General features: G+C 43.2%; 1 long non-coding RNA gene across 1 annotated transcript in view; it reads right to left on the bottom strand.

Annotated features, from left to right (window-relative positions):
• LOC144324068 (uncharacterized) overlaps window positions 1-22,978 on the bottom strand; it is a 166,952-nt gene that overhangs the window by 140,681 nt on the left and 3,293 nt on the right. Inside the window, exon 2 of the long non-coding RNA XR_013389450.1 lies at window positions 18,366-18,515. This is a non-coding gene — a long non-coding RNA (uncharacterized LOC144324068). The remainder of the gene's footprint in view (window positions 1-18,365; window positions 18,516-22,978) is intronic.

Raw genomic sequence — 22,978 nt, forward strand, 5'->3', positions numbered from 1 at the left:
ACAGACAGGTACATGCAAAGAGAGAGACATATAACAAAACTCCTTTCCAAATGAGCTTGCAAACAAAGTTCCAACCCCTCCAAAAAATAGCCTAAATAATCAACCATCAGTAAACAAATTTATCCAAATGAAATGAAAATAACAGAGGTCTGAAAACAAATTTAGGATATACATGCTCAGGTAAAGGAGGTAAGAGGGGTAAAAGAAGAAATAGCAATTAGGTTTTTTAAATTACAAAAAAGGAAGAAATAGATCAAGAGATATAAAACTAAAATCTTGGAAATAAAAATATCACTGATGAAATTTAAATAATTAATAGAATAAGTTCTACATGGGATACGGTTCAAGAGAAAAGTGATAAATTGTAAGATAGCACCAAGGTATTTGCTCAGAATGCAGCATAGACAGAAAAAGAAACTTTATTTAGATATATGAAGTTTACAAGACCTTGAGGATATCTTGAGAGGCTCAAACGAATGAGAGTTATAAGAGGAAAAAACATTCCAAGAGACGATGATGGGGATTTTCCAAAATTGAAGAGAGATAGCTTCACAGATGGAACGATGGCCCTGAGTATAGACCAGGATAAAGAAAACACCGTGACACACATCATAGTGAAACTGCAGATCATCAAGAAGAGGAAAATCATGAAAAGCTCCCAGAGCCTGCCCAGTAGAGCTCAGAAAAGGAACACTCAGGGAAGCTCAGGATGAGGAGCTGTAACTTCTCTTTCACTCATTTCTAGAACAAGGAGCAAGATTGGCCCTCAACACCAGGCAGGAGCTGCAGCTATCATCCAATTTAGCCCAGCCTGGTACACAGGGAAGCAACCACATCCCTGCAGGCCTGGGGAAACTGAGTCTGCCACCTTCCTCCTGCTGGTCCCAATTCAACAAGTGCTTTACCAAAGCTCTCAAAGATCCATGGGAACTCTTTTGGGCATTTACAATGATCATGGAGTCCTGAACTTCTTTCTGTCACTGAAATAATCCCTGGTTCCCAGAGAAACAGGTCTTTGGGAAGGTAGTGGATCCCTTCTCTTGCTATTGCCAATTGTTGTTTTTCTTTACTGTGTAACTGTTTGCTCCCACAGTATGTCACTCTGGAAAAAAATATGGAAGTGGGGCTTTCACATGTTTGAGAGAGAGCAAACTCCTGTTGGAAAAAATGAAATCTCCTACCTGGAGCCCCAAGGCTGAGTCAAACTTTCCACTGAATCAAGATCTCTGCTTGCAACTTGAGAGGCAAAATTAAGTTGTAATATTCCAGCAAATAGCTATAGCCATTCAGAATGCTACTCCTGGCTCTTTGGCTGGATCGCAAACCAATGCAGAGGCAAATTTAATTACCTGTCAGGAACTAAATAAAAGGTTTGCTTCATCTGATACTCCCAGTGTGTAGGACCGCTATGAAAACAAGCCTGACGCTCAATCGATTTGCTGTTTACAGAGGCCCAAAGAGGCGCCCAGACACACCAGTGGGCTGCTTGAAGCTTTTGGAAGCTTAAATATTTTTTAATGCACTTGCCCACTGTTCCCTCTTCCTAAGCTTGGCTCAAAACCACTGTCCACTCCCAAGAGCTCTTGCATCTATTCCTAAAAAACATCCCATAAACTTCCCTTTCAAAATGGCTGGTAAGGCCAGACCCATCCCATTAGCTTTTCCACACGAGAAGGCTCATCTCTCCCAGAGAGGGGCTTGTTTTCTGGGATTGGCTGCCTATCCATCAAGACCTCCATGCTGCCCCAGCAGCATCATCCATCAGTGAGTCATGGGAGAAAGAGTATTTTGGCACCAAGAGGCTCTGGCATGCTAAGCTAAGTTCACATTTATTGCTGTAACCTCAGTTTGTCCAACTGCAGCATGGGGAAACCTGCCCTAAGATTCGCAGGGTTGTAGCAAAGCTAAATGTGAGGATGGGTATTAAAAACCTGGACCAATGTACAGAGGTGTCCTTTCTGATGAATACATATTATGTTATTTTATTGCCTGGATTTGGAGGGCCAGAAGGCAGGGAAGGAGCAATATCTATCTTTGTGGAAGTTGGAAATGGAGGCTGTAGCAGCACACTGAGAACAGAAAAGGGGGCAGACAGAGCGCAGAGCAGAGCCTGTGCTATGAGCAGTGCAGGAGAGGCCACAACTATGGAGCCTCCAGGGCCTCGCAGAAAGCAGTCAGCCCACAGGCTACTGGGACAGCCCACTCCATTATTGTACCATTAGGGCTTCTGCTGACTGCTCCCCTCAGAGCCTGGAGGACTTTAGGGAATGAAATGGGCTCAAGTGCCCTCACTGTAGCTTCAGGGGGGTGTGAAAGAGAGGGCAGCCTGGAGATGCTCCAGAGACTACAAACCTAGGCCAGGTGGGCACATTTTTCAGTCTAAGGGCCCCAGATTCGGTATGAAGGCCTAGACTTGCAAGGACTGGGTTAAAGCAGAATCCTACCCTCTCCCTGCACCATCTATCCCTCACTCCTGACACCCGGGCACTACCTCCACCTCTGGCAGGGCTCCTGGGGCCAGAGGTGCTCATGCTTTTCTCTAGACCCCTTACCACCACTTCTCTCCTACTGTGTTTCCAGACAGGCCCTGGCAAGTGCTTGGCACATCCTCGTTGGGACCAAAGTCTGCCACTCAGTCACCTCTGCTAGCCCTTCTGTCATTGGAGGGATCACATAGGGGTCCCATCTTCCTGCTTTTGCACTCTGTCTCCTACAGATCAAAGTACACCTCCTTCAGGAAGAGCTTCTCAACCTCCTTGATCTCCAGAGAACCTTCCCCCACCTCTGCCCCTGCATGGAGCAAATAGGCAAGCCCCCTGACATCTATCTCTTCAGCTGTCACACTCTTTTGATAGTAACTCCAGAGGGGAAGAGGCTCAGGCCAGCTCCACAGGTCTGCAGCCATGCCTCCTTGCCCATTTCCACCTCCAGAGACCTACCAGCACCTGGCAGGGAGTTGGGGTCAGATGGATGGCACTGTGGACCCCACCAATCACCAAAGAAATGTCCTACTCCCAAAGCCCTACAAGGGGCTGAGAATAGAGTCACTCCTCACCTGGCCAGAGGCAGGGAGGCCTGCTTCCCCAGCACAGCTGGCCTTTAAGCTGATGGTGGAACAGGTAACAGCTCCTACAGATCCTTCTTTGGAGAACAGGAAAAGAAATATGCTCCCTGCCACATCTTTAATGATCTGATTATCAGGAAGGCACCACATTTTAAATTTCTCTCCATAGTGCGTGTGTGTGTGTTTCTAGGCAGTGCTAATAAAATCTCTAACCCACGTGGCAGCCCCACTGCTCATCAACTATCAGCTGCCCTCAGGCTGCACCAGTCTGTTTATATTATAAATAAAGTCTGAAATACGCTGCTTGCTCAGTGCAGGCTCCTCAAGGGGCCATGGAGGAGAGGGGGAGCTGAACCAGCCCCTCCCTGCTCCCTCCTACCCTTGCTGGGGGAAGGATGGCCCAACAGAGGCTTTGCCTGAGGCCAGCTCCTTTGGACGTTAACAAACCACTACAAGGATCTGCGATCCATCCCAGGAATCCCGGTTTAATTATTTAGGAAGAACGCTTTTGCTCCCCTGAAGCTCTGCGGCTCCCCAGAGCCAGTGGAATCATTGTTCAATGCTTATTACTGCCGCGGGCCCCTGGGTACAGTGTGGCAGAGACCTCATTTCAATATTTACCACTTAGATCACTTAAGGGCTGTCAGCTTTAATAACATTTTATCAATTGGATACTTATATTATTCACGGCTTCATAAAAATAACAAGACCTGCCTTGGCATTTCAATCATACCCGGGCTAATTTCAGTGACTGCTCAGGGATTTCGTTTTTATTAACATTTAGATACGACGTGACTGCTTCTCTTCCTGAATGCACAGTGTCTGAGGTGGCCGCTGGGCAGGCTGTGGGGGGTGGGCCACACAGATCTCTGCCCTGGGCATGTGGGCAAGGGGCGGGTACACGGGCAACACACCAACAGGCTGGGCAGACACCCTCCCCAGTGATGACTCGTTCGTGGTGGGTGGGGTGGCTCACTGCTCCTGCCCCTGACAGCTTGGTTCCCACCTCACCTCCTCCTGCCCTGCCCAGGCTGCAGCCACAGGGAACCGTCTCTGGGGCTCCAGAAGGCACCCTTCTCTTCTGCAGGGCTTGGTCTGGAAAGCTTTTGCTCCGTCCTCCACCGATAGAGCTTCCTGCAAGCCCTCTAGGCTCACCTACAAGGCCTCCCCTACTTCCCAAGAGCTCGGGGCGCAGTCAGTGCTTGGGGTGTCTGTGAGTGGCTGGTGCTTCCTGGCCCTTCCCGTCTCCTGGCTGATTTCCATGTCCTCTTCTCCCACAGGGGTCACAACCCTTTTCCCCTCTGGTATCCTGAGAAACCAGAAGAGCTGGGCATAAGCCTCCAGACTTTTCCTTGCAAATGCTTTTTTGTACCTGTCTCAAAGGTGCTTGCTGTTGCTGGTAACTGCAGGACTTGTGCTAGTTGCTCACCTTGGCAACCACCCCCAGAGATGTCATGGTTTTTGAGGAAACACCACCTTGGCAGTGGCTGCCCCATCTTCGGTGGCTCTTGGCTCCTATGGCTGCCTCTCCTTGTTGCCCCCAGGCCTTCTCTTCTTCTTTAGACCCTGGGGCCCCTCAGTTCCACTGTTGTGGCAGCCTCTGCCCCTTCCATTCCATTCTTTTCACAGATGCCACAGTCCTTCAGCGTCACCCTCCTCATTTCAACCCATCAGTAGATTTTACTGCTCTCAGAACCCCAGCCCGAGTCTTCCCTCTCACATGAGCCAGTCCCTGCCCTGGCTCTCTGGCCTCCCCATGCAACCCTTCCCTGGCTCACAGCCCTCTGGCCACTCTGGCTATTCGATCCACCAAGCCTTTTTCTTCCTCAGAGCCTACAATTTCCCATCTGCCCTGGAATGCCCTTCCCACTGCTCCTCACATGACTAACTAGTCTCTGCTTTCATGTCACCAAGAGAGACCTGCCATGATGCTCTCTCTAACATTTTCTCCTTCCAGCCTGGTCTTTCTCTCTCGTGGTTGCCTTTGCTACCTCTAGGGGGCTGATCACAATATGCAATGATTAATAAAACTTTCTTTTAAACAAAGGTTGGTTTGATTTGCTCCATTAGCTTGGAGAGTATAACTGACACATAGCTGTTTAATAAAAAAATATTGAATGGATGGAATAACACACCCTTTCCTTTCTTCCCTTTTCTTTATGAGAAGTTCCCCATACTCCAATCCTCCTAAGTATACAGATAACTAGATAAAGGGAATCTGATTCACAGGAGCCACTTATACTGCTGGAAAAAGCCCAGACTAGTGCTCTCAGTCGCAGACAGCATAGCACAGTGGTTAGGGACACAGGCTCTGCTTCCTTAATCTTTCTGTACTTCAGTCTGTTCATCTGTAAGCTGAGATTTGTAATACCTACCTTATAGCATCACTATGGGAAGTAAATGAATTAATATATGTAAAGTGCTCAGAACAGTACCTGGCATGTAGTAAGTGCTCTATAAATGTCAACCATTCTTACTGTGAGTTTAGACCTTCTCTATTTGCCACAGAGCAAGTTGCCCCCTCTCTCCCTTATGTGTACATGCTACTGCTGCTGTCGTGGGTGACCAACTGTCATTCACTGTTGAACCCAGGGAAGCGCATTCAGTGAAGCCCTGACTTCCTTACTCTGATGCAGTTGCTGTGAATGATCTTGGGGTGGGGACAGGTTGGAGACTGGTAAAGCCTTGCTGCTAGCTGACCAGGCAAATTACTCTTGGGGAAACAGACTTTCCTGCAAGAAGATGCTTCTCATTCTTCTTCTTCTTCTTTTTTATTTTTTTAAAGATTTTATTTATTTATTCATGAGAGACAAGGGGAGAGAGAGAGAGAGAGAGAGAGGCAGAGACATAGGCAGAGGGAGAAGCAGGCTCTACGCAGGGAGCCTGATGTGGGACTCAATCCTGGGACTCCAGGATCACACCCTGGGCTGAAGGCAGGTGCTAAACCGCTGAGCCATCCAGGGATCCCCTCATTCTTGCCTACTACATATAGGTAGACTCTCCGGGTCCCCAGAGAAAAAGCCTATTCTTTGCAATAGAGACTGAAGGGAAGTCAGTATCTCCCTTGGAGATCCCTGGGGCAAACCAAACAACTATCCCCATGGAAGGGTTGCCACATCTGCATGTCCCATGGAGGCAGCCAGTGTGCCTGGGGGATGGGGAGGGAGAACAGTCCGTGGCTGTTCTCTGGACATCCCATCAGGAAAATCAGAGCCTGGTCTGCAGCTCATCTCCCATGCTGGCTGGAGTCCTCCAAACATATGCAGCTATTCCAGAACTGCCAGGCTCCATTTGTGCCCCTATAAAATGTACTTGATTCCGTCAGTAAATGTGTCTATTGCTTGAAGCCTCTATTTCTTTTAGATTGATGTTAAATGCCTCCCAGGTGGTGGGGCTGCAGGGTTCCAGTGTCTCTGGGGCAGTGTGTGTGTGTGTGTGTGTGTGTGTGTGTGTGTGCTATGTGAAGTAAGACCTGTCCGTTTTGACACCCTAGGCTGTCTGGGTTCTGTCCTCCCAAATGTTCTAAATTGCACGAGAAATTGCCCTGACAGAGCCTCCCACTGGCAGACAGTGTCTTTTGTTACAGACGGAGGTGTTGATCCTTCTCTAATCAACAGCTTAATTAGGTCTGCTGAGATGAAAGAGTCATTTTTACTTTGGGAGCTAATATTTATAGACAACCCTTTCCCCAGTCCCTGCACTGGAGGTGTTAACAACTTGAGGGCTAAATCAAATAAAAATTATAAAACTCATTTCTCCACGCTACAGAAATCACTGGCAAACTCAGAACTCTCCAGACTATGGGCTGTTCCACAGAGCAGTTTCCCTCATGGCCATAGAGCCCAGCACAGATTTTGGCACACAGTGGGCACTCAGGGAGCATTTGTTGAATTTTGAAATGTCCGATGGTGTGTGATGGCTTTCTTCTCTAGCAGGAATCTCTATGGCATGATGGTTAAGATCTTGGCTTTGGAGTCTCACAGACCTGGAATTAAATACCACTTAGCTGTATGACCCTGACCAAGTTGTTCAACATCACTAAGCCTCAGTTTCCATGGCTATAAAGTGGGACAATAGGAATACCTGATTTATAGGGCTGTTACCCTTAAAGCCTAAAGCACGGTCTTTGGCGCATAGAAGCCCTTTAGCATTGGTTTCTAGGAACAGAGATGGTGGCAGTAAAGGGGGAGGTGACAACTAAATCTCAGAGCTGCTACTTCTGTAAGAAAGTCACCTGAACTACTCCTAAACTATCTCATTTCATTGACGAGATTCTGTTAAGAATGTATTAGGCTCCCTCAATAGGGAAATGAAAATCAAAACCACAGTGAAATACCACTTCATACCCATTAGGACAGTCATAACTTTTTAATTTTTAATAGAAAAATAAGTGTTGGCAAAGATGTAGAGAAATCAGAACGCTCGTAGACCACTGGAGCATATGTTCAATGGTATAGCCTCTGTGGAAAACAGTTTGGCAGTTCTTCAAAAAGTTGAATGTAGAGCTAGCATATGATCCAGCAATTCCATTCCTAGGTATCTGCCCCAAAAAACTGAAAGCAGGGACTCACATAGACACTTGTCTATCAGTGCTCATAGCAGCCTTATTCCTAATAGCCAAAAAGTGGAAACCAGCCACCTAATGAATGGGAAAACTTAACGAGGCAAACCCATCAAATGGAATATTATTCAGCCATAAGAAGGAATGAGATTTAATACATGCTACAACACAGAGGAAGGTTAAAAACATTGTGGTAAGTGAAATAAGCCAAACACAAAAAGCCATATAGTATATAATTCCATTTATATGAAATATTCAGAATAGGGAATGCTACAGAGATAAAAGCAGATTAGGGTAGCTCTGGTTACTCACTTCCCTACATACACCTATGAGGTATAGAGAGACTGCTAATGGTTTGGATTTCTTATTGGTGGTGATGGTTATACATCATAATGAACATACTAAAGAACATTGAATTGTACACTTTAAAGTAGTGAATTTTAGATTATGTCAACTGTATCTCAGTAAACAAATGAAAGAACAAACAAAATATTGTATTAGGCCCCCCATGCCCAGTACTCATTCTCATTGCTCCACATGCCATATGCACATGCCCCGCAGACAGCCTCCTTCATCATCTTTTTTTCTGGGACCAGAACCAACCAATGACTTTCCAGGGTGAAGCCTCTATATTATGAAACTTTTTCTAACACTTTAATTTGCAAATCACCTTCCAATTTGATCCCTTACACCAGCCATGAAGACGGGTATCATCATCACCATTATACAGATGTGGTAACTGACATTCAGAAACATGAAAGAAAAAAAAAAAGATCGCCAAGTTAGTAAGTGGAACACGGGACTTCGAATTCCAACACCCCCTGTGCTCCGTCCCCACAATCCACAATTTGACCAACAGTGCTTTCAGATCTTCACAACAGTGAGCTACTTCTGAACAAGAGTCCTGACTACCTGTGACTTCAGCCTTCCGCCTCACCTACATGGGTAGCCTTCCTGACACTTGTCAGTTATGGGCCCCCCACGGTGCAATCCTGCAGGTCAGAGACACAGCCTCCCCTGATTCCCATTCCACCCGGGGAAGGGTTTTGCCCAAAGCATGAGTCACTTATCCAGTGCCAGATGTCGCACTGCTTTTGACATTGATTAAGCACCTCAAACCAGCAAAAGGCAGTAAGGAGGTCCCTGTTTTCAGTTGCTTCTGTCTCCTTCCTGCCCTATATAATTTCTACTCCATTCGTAAGAAGGCTTCTTGCGTAGTTCTGAGGCTTTCACATACAGAGATGAATCAGGGGTCGGGAGCATCCATGCAGTGTGGGTCAAGAAGAAAGGACAGGTATGAAGAAGCTGAGAAGAGTGAGGAGGGCTTTCTATTCCAGATTGTTGGGATAGGAAGTGGGAGAAAGGGAGGGAGGAGAAACGAAGGGATAGAGCAGAGAACATCCAGAGGATATGGAGGGAATCCTGAAGAGCCCAGGCTGCCTAGAGCAAAAAGGGCAGGGATGAGGCTGGGAGAACAGACAGGAGCCAGATTTAAAAGGCTATGGGCACCAGGTGAAGCAGGGAGGCCACAGCAGCAGGCAGAAGGAAGCCACTGGAACTTCTTGAGTAGGGACCTGATATGAGACTTCATAGTAGTCTCTAAGGTATACATGTCCATACGGAAAAGCTTTAAAAGGAAAAACACCTGCTCATGGGCCTCAGGTGTAGTTTCTGTGGGTGGCCAAGTAGGGTTTTAACAACCAAGTTGAAGACTGTTTCATGAGGAATGGAACTATTGGAATATAAAACTTTTGAACGAAAACCATGAGATGTTTGGGAAAAGTCATGAAATCCCAATGCTTTCTTCTTTATTTGACCCCCCCTGGGACCTCACCAGAGTAGAAGCTGACCCTCTTCAGACTGGTCAGATTCAATAGATGTAAAGGTAGTGGCCTTATCACTTTTTCTGTGGTCACAACAAAGCACTGCTTCTTTGGCTGAAAGTGACCCTGAAGTCATTGATACATGTGAAGCTGAGGTTCTGATGTAGCATCCTTGTCAAACTGTTGTCCAGCCTCTGGACAGGGTAACAGAGCCAGAATTACAGGGCTGTCACTTAATATTGGGCAACCCTCTCTATCTTTAGAAATATCTGGCTTTTATAAACTATTTCCTTAGATAAAGTCAAAATCTGACTTCTTGTCGACCTCCATTGACCTCATTCCACCTCTTCAGGCCACTCAGAAACACCTTACTCATAACAGACCTTCAATACTTTAACTCACTCAATGAGTCTTCTCTTTTTCATAATTCTTACATGACACTTATTTGAAGCTCTAAACCATCCTAGTCATTTTACTCTTTTTTTTCCCTCATAATTCACTTTTTAGAGAAGGAAACATTTATATTTTGCATTTCCTCTGAGATACTTCTGAACTTCCCTTCCACGGCTTAGCACTGCATCAAAAACTTTCGTATAGGCATGATCTCCGTCTCATTCCCCAATTGTTACATCCTGTAGCATGGGCATGCATGGATGACAGATATGGAGACCTGGGACTAGACCCATTAAGTAGGCTCTGGCAGGGTCTGGGAGGAAGTCAAGTATAATAGCAGAATGTGACATCTAGTGGGCATGGAACCAAACCATAGCAACCATCAAGGAGTCAGTCCAATGGAGAGAGGCTCAAGGGAGATGTCCTCCTAGGTCCAGAGACAGACATCCAAGAACAGTGACACCCTAAAAACCAAGCAGGGAGTCAGTACTAGGGAAGCTGTACAGTGAATGGCCAAGCTTCAGGCTCAGATCCCTAGTCCTAAGGAGACTATTGTTCTGCGAAGGCCATCAGTACAAGGACAAGTACAGTACAAGGACAGAGAATGAAGTCCCAGATCTGGGACTGGATGAGGGCCTTGGTTTGGGCCACACTACACGCCAGCTGTGACTGACAACACATTCCAAGAGCACTGTGTTGAACAAGATTCTGGTTCCTTTCTGCATGTGTGGCCTCATCTCTGCCCTTCTTGCTCTAGGCAGGCTGGGTTTCTCAGGATTCCCTCTGCACGCTTTTCCCTTTCTGGCTTTCTCTCACCCCCAACCCCAACGATCTGGAATAGAAAGATCTCCTCACACTTGTCAGCTTCACATTCAGCCTTTACTTTTTGACCTAGCTGACTGGCTGCCCCAACCCTGATTCATCTGGATTCTAAGACTCTAAGACTGTTGTGACTTGATTACCAATGCTACTCCAGGCATAAGCGGGAAGAGTAATGGCATGAATGCTGAGGATTTCCCAACTAGCAACAAAGATCAGCTGCTGGACCTGAGGCCTGGATCAGAATGGTACTTCGAGTACTTGAGTCAAATGGTACTCGAGGCTGTTGTACCCGAGCTGCTTCAATTCCTCCCTCAGAAGGATGGGATGCACAGAGCAGACTGTGACACAGCTGAGCCTCTGTGGGTGTGGGAGAGAGAAAGTGGAGAGCAGGCATGCGTGGTCAGCTATGGCCTTCGGACCCCCAGCAGGAGGCTTTGGCCCTGTTAAGTCCTCTGAATTGTCCTAATATTCAATTCTCCTCAGTTTAGGTGGTAAAGGTATGCAAACAGGAAGCACTCTGCAGAAGCAATTTTTATAGAGAACAAAAAGAGAATTCCATATGTTTCAGGTCAAAAAGGGTGGCGGGGGGAGAGTGAAGTGGAGAAGGGAGATGAAATAAGGGTGGAAATAGTAACAGAGAGACTGACTTCTTTATGTATATTTAAAAGTCTCATATCACTACTTGGAAGGTAATCCTGCATGAGAAGCCTGTAATAGAAACTGGTCGGCCTGTAATAGAAACTGGTCGGCTTTTCTCTGAATGACTTTATTGTAGAAAATCCACATGCTTAATGAGGCACAGGAAAGTCAGAGGAGGCCACCAGGATGGACCACGGCAAAGGAGGGCCAGCATAGCCTGAGATGTTTGGAGCCTGTCAAGACATCTGAGTAGGATTTTATGCAAATCTAATCAACTCCAAAATCAAATCACAATTATTTAACCCATTATCACTGGCTAGAGTAATGCTGGGCACATTATTCTTACCAGCCCTCACCCTGTCAAGACAAGGAAGAAAATCGGAGTATTTACTTTTATTATAAAACATCCTGTTATGAACCCCACTGTCACTAAGTGCATGCAGCACCTTAACTAAAGAAACTAATTGCAAGCCACTTTCAATATCTCTTGTTTTTTAATTTAATGCCCTCGGAGAGATATAATTGGGCTGGAGGGAAGAATTTTCACCGAAGTCATGAATTTGCTATATAAATACAAACAAGAAAGAAAGCTAATACAGTAAGGGAATATGGGATTAATTTTGAAATTGTCTGATTAGTGGATTGCTGCCCATCAATAATTGCCTTATATTTTCCCAAGGCCCTCTCTTTATTAGAGTCTGGCACTGCATCTGCCCACAGCCTGTCAATCAGGCTGTGCAGCTGGGAGGGTCTGCAGAGAGACCACAATTGGAAGCCTGCTGGGGCGCCTTGTTAGACAAAGCAATATATCCCAGACGTGAAAACGCTGCCATCTTAGCCCGGCTGCTCACATCTTTACGCTCAATCCTCCTGTGTTGGAGCAGGGCCTTGCTGTGACTAGGTCTGATTTTTAAAAAGGAAAAGAAAAAGTTGCAGTCTCCTTTTTACATGTATTTTACAGGCCTGGGCTCTGCTGGAGTTTGAGGTCACCCCCCCACCCCCGTCCCCCACTCCCCGCCTCACAGTGGCTGCTGAGTTGCTCAGTAATGTCGTTAGGAAAAGCTATGCAACAGCTGGAATTTCTAAAGCAGCATCAGTGTCATGGGAGACAACTAAACACGCTTCATACATTTAAAAATTAAGAAAGATAATCAGAAGGGTTACGAGCAAGTGTGCAGATGGTGGGTTTCTAACTTAATTAATGCTTAAAATCTGGAATGTTCGTCAAGCTCCCAGAACTTTTCCAGTCTATCCTCTCCAGGCCTGATGCTCTCAAGCCTTAAAGACTCTTGATCAGAGAGAGTTGAGGAGGGTCTGTTGACTGAACTCGCCATAAACATCTTTTCAAACCACACATACACACAAAGTTGCAGCCCTGCTAATGATATGTTTATGCCATGTCCATTTCCAGAAATATTTATGTCTCTCTATCTTGCCAGCAATCAGTCAAAATATACAAAAATGGATTTGCATGTAAAGATGCTTCATTTGGAAGACAAAATATGATGATAATAAAACAAAGATGGCTCAGAGCATGCTCCTTTTTGTTTTGTTTCCTTATCATCTACTGTTTTGCTTTTCTGTTTGGTAAACTGAGCATTTGTTTTAAATTGGGATTTTGTGCTTGTGAGGTAGGAAATAAAATGATCTGGAGCCAAGCTCCCTGTAGCACCAGGCTGGGTTTATTAGCTACTGAAGTGCCACTGCCTCTCAACATCCAGGTCCTGGCCCAGCCCTATGGCCAAGAATAACCTTGGTGCCATCTTCTACTTGGCACTGTTGGCATCTCTGTCTGCCCCTTGGCAGGATCACCAGCCCTTTGGGCACAGGGGCTGAGGTCTAAGGACAGAGCTTGACTCCATAATGCCCTGTGTGACAAGAATACCAGCTCTGGTCCATTGAGCAGTGCACGTCCATACTGATCATGCATGCCTTACAAACCCATTGGTTCTCCCTTCCTCTACTTTCTACTGTGGGGCCTAGCCCCAGTGTTTGTAATACTTGTCTCCCTTACTGTCGTGTCTTCCATCCTGGAAGACTAATAGGAGCAGGGAGCACCAGGTGTTGGGGCTTGGCCTTCCAAAATCACCCCGGTGGGTACCTTAGTGTCCCAGGGGCACACATTATCAGGCCCAAAGGCCACTCCAAAAATGTATGTCTCCTTCCATTAAGTAGGAATGCAGAGATTTGCAGCAGAGTTGTGGGAATGAAGAGATGAAATGTGAGTAGAAGCACTTTTTAAGCTATAGTCTAGAGCATTTTGCCAAGTAAGGGGCTATTTTGTTATTAATAATATGGAACCTTTAATGACTGTCCATAATAGTGGTATCAAGGCAGCTGCCTTGGCCGCTAGCTTTGCTTTGGAGGAGCTACCAGTTTAGGCCATGGGACCATGATAAGCCCCGGTGGGCTTGTGCCTCTCACAGTTGTTGAGAATCTTCTGTGTGCTAAGCACTGTGCCAGAGCAGATCCATACAAGAATATATACTCTGATGCCATTCCTCATGTTGTGTTTGTGGGTTTCAACTTCCTGTCTTCAGTTTAAGTTCCTGGAGGGCAAGAACCACATCTTATTCTGTATTTTGCAGATGTTCGTAGTTACCTGTCAGTAAAACTAAGAGAACTAGAGACTCCAGGATAACTGGTTGTTCGAGAGATGCAAAGGGTGAGGTTGATCCATACAGAAAACAAGCTCTGGAATCAAAATGTGTGTACCCCAGTCAGAGTAGCAATGTCTCTTGCCCATATTCCCAAAACACACAGATGACAGAGAAAATGAAGAAGTCACAACATATTCATATCCTCTTGCTAACACAATATAATCAGCTCTGGTTCAGACACAAAATAGAAAGATGATATTACAAGTGGGGCTGAAACCATCAGTTTGCTGATACTAGGTCCAAGGTAGGCCCCTGCTTATGGAGGAGGCCAAAACAGATGCTTGGGATCTAGAGCTCCTGGTGAAAGGAGGAGGAGGCGATCAGGGCCTGCACCAGGACTAGACTCATGACATCCCCTAGGGCACCATGGGATAGGAGCCTTAGCCACCCATATATGACCGGTTCTGGTTTGGGAGGTTCAGGAAACTAGGTGGAGACGCCTACAAAACTGTTAGATCAGGAAGGGTCTGCTCAGTGGTAGCTCTTCTTCTTTTTCCATATTTATAAATGTGGAAGTGCTTTGTGGTTCCTGTCCTTGGACCTCTTCTTTTCTCAACCTACACCCATTCTCTGAGTAACTCCACGCAGACCCTTGGCCCTAATATTACCAAAGTCCTGGTGATACTGCTTTTTACATCTCTAGATTCTGCCTATTCCTGAACCAGATACTCAGATGCCTAATAAGTATCCTGCAGTTCCCATGTCCAAACATACCTCTTGATTCCTGTCCCACACCAGCTCTGCCCCCACTTCTCCTCCTCTCAGTAAATAGCATGAAGGTTCACCCAACTGCTCAGGTCCCAAACCCAGGAGTCAGGTCTGAGTTCTCATTTTCCCTTATATCCCACATGCAATCCCTCAGCAAGATCAGTTGGCTCTGTCTTCAGAAGATATCCTGAGCTTGATGACTTCTCACTACCTCAACCACTGTAACGGTGTGCAAACCTGCCAACATTCGTCTGAGTTGCTGTAAGCATGTAGCTGGTCTTCTTGCTTCCATCTTGTTCCCTACTATATGTTCTTCACACAGTGGTCATAGTGATGTTTTAAAATCATAAATCAAGTCCTCCCACCACTCTAAACCCTCTCCTGGCTTTCCCTTATGCCTAAAAGACCCCAAATCCCTATCACAGTTGCAACGTACCACCTGATGCCTCATTTCCCACCAAGCCCTCTTTGAGCTCCAGCCACATGGGCTTGTTGTTGTTCCTTGAACCTATCACCCTGTTTTTTTCTCACCACCTTCATGGTGTTCTTCTCCTGGACCTTTGCAGACTGCCTTGCACCATGTCACTCTAGCTTCCACCCAAATGTCACCTCCCAAAAAAGCATCTATCCTGTCTAAGGCTCCCTCATCCTTGTCACTCTTTTCATCTTTTCTTGTTTCATTGGTCTTCATATTAACCACCTGAGACTGTGTGTATGTATGTATATATATATATATTTTTTTTTTGTTGTTGTTGTTGTTGTTGTTGTTGTTGTTGTTGTTGTTGATATCTCCCTAAGATCCATGAGGGCAGGAGTTTTGTCTCTCTTGCTTACTGTTATATCCTCAGTGCCTGAATTGTGCTTAGCACATTAAAGGTATTTAATAAATATTTGTTTTGTGAATAAATCAGTGAAAGATAAATATGTGAGATATAAGCTAATGCAATGTTATTGTTGTCATCATATACGCATTTAAATGAGACTTCCCCAAAGGTCCAGTGAAACTGAAGGAAAGGCTTGGTATATGGTGAGGGGACACCAGGAATTGTGAGGGCTGCAGAAAGAAAGAAGAAAGATGTCCAGGTAAAATCATTTCCCTGAGGACCAGACTCACTTATGCTACAGATGGGCCACTTAGGAAAAGACAATGTAAGGTTTGGGAGGTAGGAAGAGGGCTTAGTTGCAGTGATGGGAATTCCCCCATTCACTCCACTCTTCCTCACCACTCATGCACCATGGGAAGCATGATCCCAATTATTACGAGCAAACATGGTGCTTGGAGGCAGGAAGTGAAACCAGGTCAGCATGACCAGAAAAGCTGGTGCTGTTTGAAATCCATTGGATCTCCCTTCCACCCACCAACACCCCTTGATCCAAGGTCTCCTTCTCCAGCTGGGGCCTAAAGAACATTGCATGAGTCCACTTACATTCCAAGATCTTTCAAAGTCTACAAACATGTGTACTAGCTTGTTTTAAAACAAATGGTATCACCGTGATTCCCCAGTGATTCTCACATCAAAATGGGGGTGGGGGCACACAGGGGAAGGAAAGCTCTGAAGCAAAGCTACTCTCTAACCATAAGGTCAAAGCCTTGCTAGAAACATGACTGATGATGTGATAAGAAGGTACCCATACCATACTGAATGCAAAACAGGAATTCCAAGGTAACTGATTGCATATAAAGGACTAGGTAACTGATTGCATATTAAGAACGCAGTTTCCATTTACTCACTTGGAACAGAACAATCTGTAGCATAAAAGGAGAGTAAAATTTGGCAGGGCTTGCTGTGGGCCTGTGAGGAGGCATGAGTGGAGAGAATTCCTAAAAGAGATCCTAACTTAATCAATCACTTGAAGCAGGAGGCAAGAAGCTGGCTTCGGAAATAGATCAAAAGAGCTGTATTGGCCCTGGCGTGCGCACACCATATCAATCTCTGGCCCAGTGTGTGAGGTTCCAGGCATCACCTCAGAAGCATGCCCAGAGCAGCCTGGTTTTATTTGTAAATGCACAGGAATGGCCTGAAACACAATCCCAGAGCAACGCTGATGGGGCAGGGGCCATGTGGAGTAGAAGTCAGGACCAAATGGAAATTCCCTCAGATTTATTTTCCTACAGATTTCAGTCCTGTGGAACATACACTAAATCCATCCTCCAAATGACAAATTAGTCAGGCTCCATTTAGGAGATGGAAAAGGGCCTGAGGAAGGGAAGAAAGGCCAGGGCGGGCTTGTGTCAGGGACAGAGGACCCACCTCTCCGGCCTGTATCTGGATTCTAGTCACCAAATCCTGTTTCCGAGTCTCAGAGTTCACTGGGCCCAGGAGCCAGCCTTTGTTCACCTAACTCTCTGCACTGATAAGCAGATAGGGTATCTTTTTTATTTACATAAAAGGGACAGTTTGTTGTCCATCTTGCTTTCCTCCCTTTATACTACATGTTGCAGATATTTCCATATTAACTTTGGTCGCATTAAAGAATTGTCTTAATACTCTGAGGCCACAATGTATGTCACGAATTAACTTCTCTCCTATGCATCCAGAAAGGTAGTGGTCGTGTATGATCCTTGGGAGAATTGAGAAAATAGAGTCACTCAAATCACTTTCTGTTTTCTGGGGTGTGGATGAGGACCCTGGTTAAGAGAGACATATATATATATATTTAAGATTTTATTTATTCATGAGAGACAGAGAGAGAGAGGCAGAGACACAGGCAGTGGGAGAAGCAGGCTCCATGCAGGGAGCTCAACGTGGGACTTGATCCAGGGACTCCAGGATCAGGCCCTAGACTGAAGGAGACACTAAACCGCTGAGCCACCGGGGCTGCCCAAGAGAGACTTATAGAGTGTTGCTCTGTATGGTGAACTATAAGTTAACTAGTCCTGTACTACTGCACATTTAGGTTATCCCTTCATTCCCCCTTTTTTCCTATTATGATGCTTCCATGAATATCCTTGTTTTTTTTTTGTTTTTTTTTTAAAGATTTTATTTATTCATGAGACACACACACACACACAGAGAGAGAGAGAGACAGAGAGAGAGACAGAGACAGAGAGGCAGAGACACAAGCTCCATGCAGGGAGCCTGATGCAGGACTCGATCCTGGGACTCCAGGATTAAGCTCTGGGCTGAAGGCAGGCACTAAACCGCTGAGCCACTGAGGGATCCCCCCGTGAATATCCTTGTAACATAACTTGAGTTTTTGTGTTTTTTTTTTTTTAAGATAGAGTGCACATACATACACACACACACACACACACAAGCAAGGAGGGGAGGGAGGGCAGAGGGATAGGGACAATCTTAAGTAGGATCCATGCTCAGCTCGGAGCCCAACACAGGGCTCAATCTTATGATTGAGCTGAAATCAAGAGTCAGACTGCTAGCTGACTAAGCCACCCAGGTGCCCCAACTTGGTGAACTTTTGTAAATGTATTGTAGGATAAATTCCTAGCATGGAAATTCTCTGTACCTAAATTTTAAGCCCCTTCAGACCAGGAAAATATATTAATCATCTTTCTTGTTCCATTGCCTCGCACAGTCACAAAATTGTATATATACTAAGAACTGAAAACATATTTGTTGCAATGAATTAATGAAAAAGATACGATTCATACCATGAAATTATAGAGCCTTAAGCATGAAACAGACAACAACAACAAAATGGTTTATAATACAGTGGTTAAGTAAAATGGTACCGACCTGGTAAAACTGCTGCAGGAATTCCAAATGGAAGATGTAGAATCTTTGATTTTTACCCTTTTTCCTACATCTGAATTTTATATAGCATTGCCAATTAACATCTTGTTCTAAGAGGCCAGCTATGGATAAGTCAGCTTTGCCTTCTTACTCCTAGAGATAACAAACAGGAGGAAGAAAAAAAAAATCAAAAGATCCTGGTCAGAACTTGCTCCTTTCACTGTGATTTTTACAGACATCTAGAACATCATTTCCTAGATGGGTCTGATTTTGAAACATAGTTTTCTAGTAATCTGACTGGCCCAATATGTTTGTCAAAAACGAAAGAAAACTGCTTCTCTTAGTCTACCTTCTTCTCTTTGCACCTCTCCTTCCTGGACCCTGGGAGAAGCCTTAACATTATGTTTATAAGGTCACATATTTGTGTAAAATTTAAAAAGGTAAGATACTGAACTGTAGTAAAAAACCAATATCTTCTCCTTTGGACTTTCGTCTCTGAGTTACTCACTTAAGTGTCAGGTGGTCTTCAAGTGGTCGGGGCATTTTCAGGATCTGGCTAAAGGGAAGTTGAATTGGGGGTACATTTAGTTTGGTTTTGGTCAGATACATTTATATGATTCACAATCACTTTTATGTTAAGTTATTGCTGGCTGTCCTTGTGCAAAACCAAACCAAATCAAACTAAACCAACAAACTCTTAATTTTACTAAAATAAAACATGCACATGGTAATAAATTAAATAATACAGGGGGGCTTAGAGAAAAGTTGGATAAGATTTTAAGACTTATTACAAAAAGAAGTCCTCCTCACTCATCTGAGATAATGAATTTCAATTATTTGGGGCAATCTCTTTTGACATTTATCTCCATATTTTTAAATGATATCCAAATATGTTAATTTCTTAACTAGGAAAACTTGTGGACATGTAAACTTCCCTTCTATAAATTATTTTAAAATAATTTCTTTTTGAATAGAAAAGTTTTGTTTATATATAAATATCAAAATTATATTAAAATTATAATAACATATTTTATAATACTATCTATATAAGGCATTATCTATTGATTCCTTTTATTAATAGATAAAGCTATAGCTCTCTTAAACCTATCCACTTCCTCTCTCCTATTTTCTTTTTATAGTTATAATTTTTGGTGAGATCAACAAAGTTCACATGTTCTACAACAAGGATAATATTTTTGCATATTTAAGTTAATACATTTTCTCCCTTAAATAATTATTCCCAACAGAAAAGCAGGCATGTGTTCACCAAATAGACAAGTGCAAGAATATCCATAGCAAAGTTATTGATAATAGCTTCCTCCTAAAGACTACCAAATAAATGCCCCTTCACAGTAAAGTGGGTACTTGTGATATGTAATTGAGTACTCTACATGTATGATGAGGAATGGGTTACTATTGCTTACAACAACATGACTGAATCTCAGAAACATAATGTTGAGCAAAAGAAATCAGACACATTATTGTATATGAGTCCAGTTACATGATACACATGACACAAGACAACACACAAAACTAATATATTGTTAGAATTTAGTACAATGGATGCCCTCGAGTGACTGTGAGAAGGGAAGGAGAGGCCTCTGAGGACTGGCAATGTTCAATTTTTTGATCTAGTTCCTTTCAGTATGAGTATATGCATATGTTCACTTTGTGAAATTCCATTGTTTGCACACTTATAGTTTTTTGTATTTCCATATTTTATATTCCTTAAAAAATTGTTCTAAAAATATCATTTAAAGAGGATATTTATACCTCTATTACTAAATGATTTTTGATCGGCCAACTTTTAAGAGTTTTGCTACACTTACACTAATAATTCATGTCTTTTTCCTTCTCCTCTCAACTTTGTTACTTCATTCCTTTTTCATAATTTTTTTTTTTTTTTAATTCATGAGAGACACACAGAGAGAGAGAGGCAGAGATACATGCAGAGGGAGAAGCAGGCTCCATGCAGGGAGCCCGACATGGGACTCGATACTGGGACTCCAGGATCATGCCCTGGGCTGAAGGCGGCATTAAACTGCTGAGCCACCCAGGCTGCCCCATAATATCTAGGTTTACATTTAACATTCTTTTCTGTAATCCAAAAACCCACATTTATTTTAATTTTAGTTCTACAGTTAAATAAATTCAATGCTTACCACCAGATTATTTTACTGTAGTTTTCCTGGTATTCTCTTAGGTAGCTAAAGTGCATACTCTTATTCACACACACAAAAAAACTCCCTAATATCTATTTTTATTTGGCATATGCCCCCTTGCTTTAACTAGCCAACATCTTGCTGATTGATCAATTACTTTTTTTACTATGTTTTATTAAGTTTGTATTATTATATATTTTTATATTTATTTACATTTAGAATATTTGTATTCTTGTTATAATTGGATATGTTATAGATTTTAATGTAAATAATATATAAAGCAACAATTATTAATAAACTTTTTGTACATCTCCCACTTACTGATGGTCTAAAACTTTCCTTTTGCTAAGACTTTCCACAGAGTAGTTGAAATTTCATTCTTAAAAATAGAACATTTATCAATAGAATGAAAAGACCAGTCACAGATGGAGAGAAAACATTGCAAAAGATATTATCTGATAAAGGACTATTATCCAAAATAAAGAGAACACTTAAAACAACAATAAGAAAAACCACCTGATTAAAAAAAAATGGATCAAAGACCTTAGCAGACCTCACCAAAGAATATATATAGATGGCAAATGAACCCACAGAATGATGCTCCACATTATATGCCATCAGGGGAATGCAAATAGAACTATGAGATACCTACAAAATCCAGAACACCAACAACAGAAACACTGGTCAGGATGTGGAGCAACAGGAACTCTCATTTATTGTTAATGGAAAGGTAAAATGGTATATAGCACTTTGGAAGGCAGTTTAGCAGTTTCTTACTAAACTATAGATGCTGTTACTATGCAATACAGAAAGAGCCTGCTTCGTATTTACCTAAAGGAGCTGGAGACACAAAAACCTGCACATACATGTTTGTAGAAGATTTTTTTTGTAATTGCCAAAACGTGGAAGCAAGCAAAATGTGTTTCAGTACAAACAGATAAACTGGAACATACAAACAATGGAATATTATTCAGCTCTAGAGTGAAATGAACAATCAAGCCATGAAAAGACATGGGGGAAACTTAAATGCTTATTACTAAGAAAAAGAAGTGAATATGAAAAGATTGCACTCTATGATTTCAACTACATCACATTCTGGAAAAGGCAAAACTATGGAGATAGTAAAAAGATCAGTGGTTTCCAGGGATTAGAGGAGAGGGAGAGATGAATTGGGATGAACACATGAGACTTTTAGGGTAGTGAAACTACTCTGTATACTATACCAGTGGAAATGTCATTGCACATTTGTCCAAGCCCACAGAAGGTACAACAGCAGAGTAATACCTACTGTAAACTACGAACTTTAGGTGATAATGTGTCAGAGTAGGTTCATCAATTGTAACAAATGCACCTCTCTGGTGGGGGATGTTGATAATGGGGAGGCTGTGCATCAGCCATGGCAGGAAGTACATGGGCAATCTCTGTACTTTCTGCTCAACTGTGCTGTGACCTAAAACTGCTCTAAAAAATAAAGTCTATTAAGAAAAATAGAACATCTATCTCCGTACAGGTGTAGGATAAAATGTTCCCAAAACATAAACTGGAACATAATATCCTGAACTTTAAAAACCTTTATTTAATTAGGCATAATTCCTCCCTCAGATATGATGTGCTTTTCTAATAATATCAAACATGTAATTATAAACATGCTCCTTTTCAAGCACTAATAAATTGCTAACTTATCTCTACAACAACTGTTCGGTATCTTTCTGTCTTGCTTTTTTTTTTTTTAAGATTTTATTTATTTATTCATGAGAGACACAGAGAGAGAGGCAGACACACAGGCAGAGGGAGAAGCAGGCTCCATGCAGGGAGCCCGATGTGGGACTGGATCCCGGGACTCCAGGACCACACCCTGGGCTGAAGGCAGGCGCTAAACCGCCGAGCCACCCAGGGATCCCTCTGTCTTGCTTTTTAAAGATATTTCAGGATGTCCTACAAACAGAAATTCAGCATGATTATTATTCTTTGTTCACAAAGACTGTATAAGTTTCATATTTGTGTTGGTTTTTAAATCTCACTTTAATTTGAGCTACAAAAATAAGATTTTTCTAAAAATAAGATAAATAACAGTAATGTTATTTAAGAAACTTTTCTTTCTAAGAAAAGGCTCTTTTGTCAAAACTATCAAAAACTGAATGGCTTTAAAGACTAGAAACAAAAATTTTTGCAAGTTAGGGGGTTTCTAATTCCTGGGTTTTGAAAAAGTTGAAGGAGGATCTAATCAAATTACCAATGATATATCATTAATAACAATTTTTGAGGATTACTATATAATTTTGGCAGGTAAAGTTGAAAGGGTTTCCAAGCCTTGAGTGATATTTTAAAACTAAAACTTCTTTTCCCTTTATCAGTTATTTATGTGAAGAAGGTTCTCAGCTTTTACATTTATAACATCTAAAAGGAAGAAAAGAACTGATGCTAAGCCCATCTCTTTCTGAAAATAAGTCATAC

This window comes from Canis aureus, chromosome 11 (genome assembly GCF_053574225.1).
Source record: "Canis aureus isolate CA01 chromosome 11, VMU_Caureus_v.1.0, whole genome shotgun sequence".
Lineage (NCBI taxonomy): Eukaryota > Metazoa > Chordata > Mammalia > Carnivora > Canidae > Canis > Canis aureus.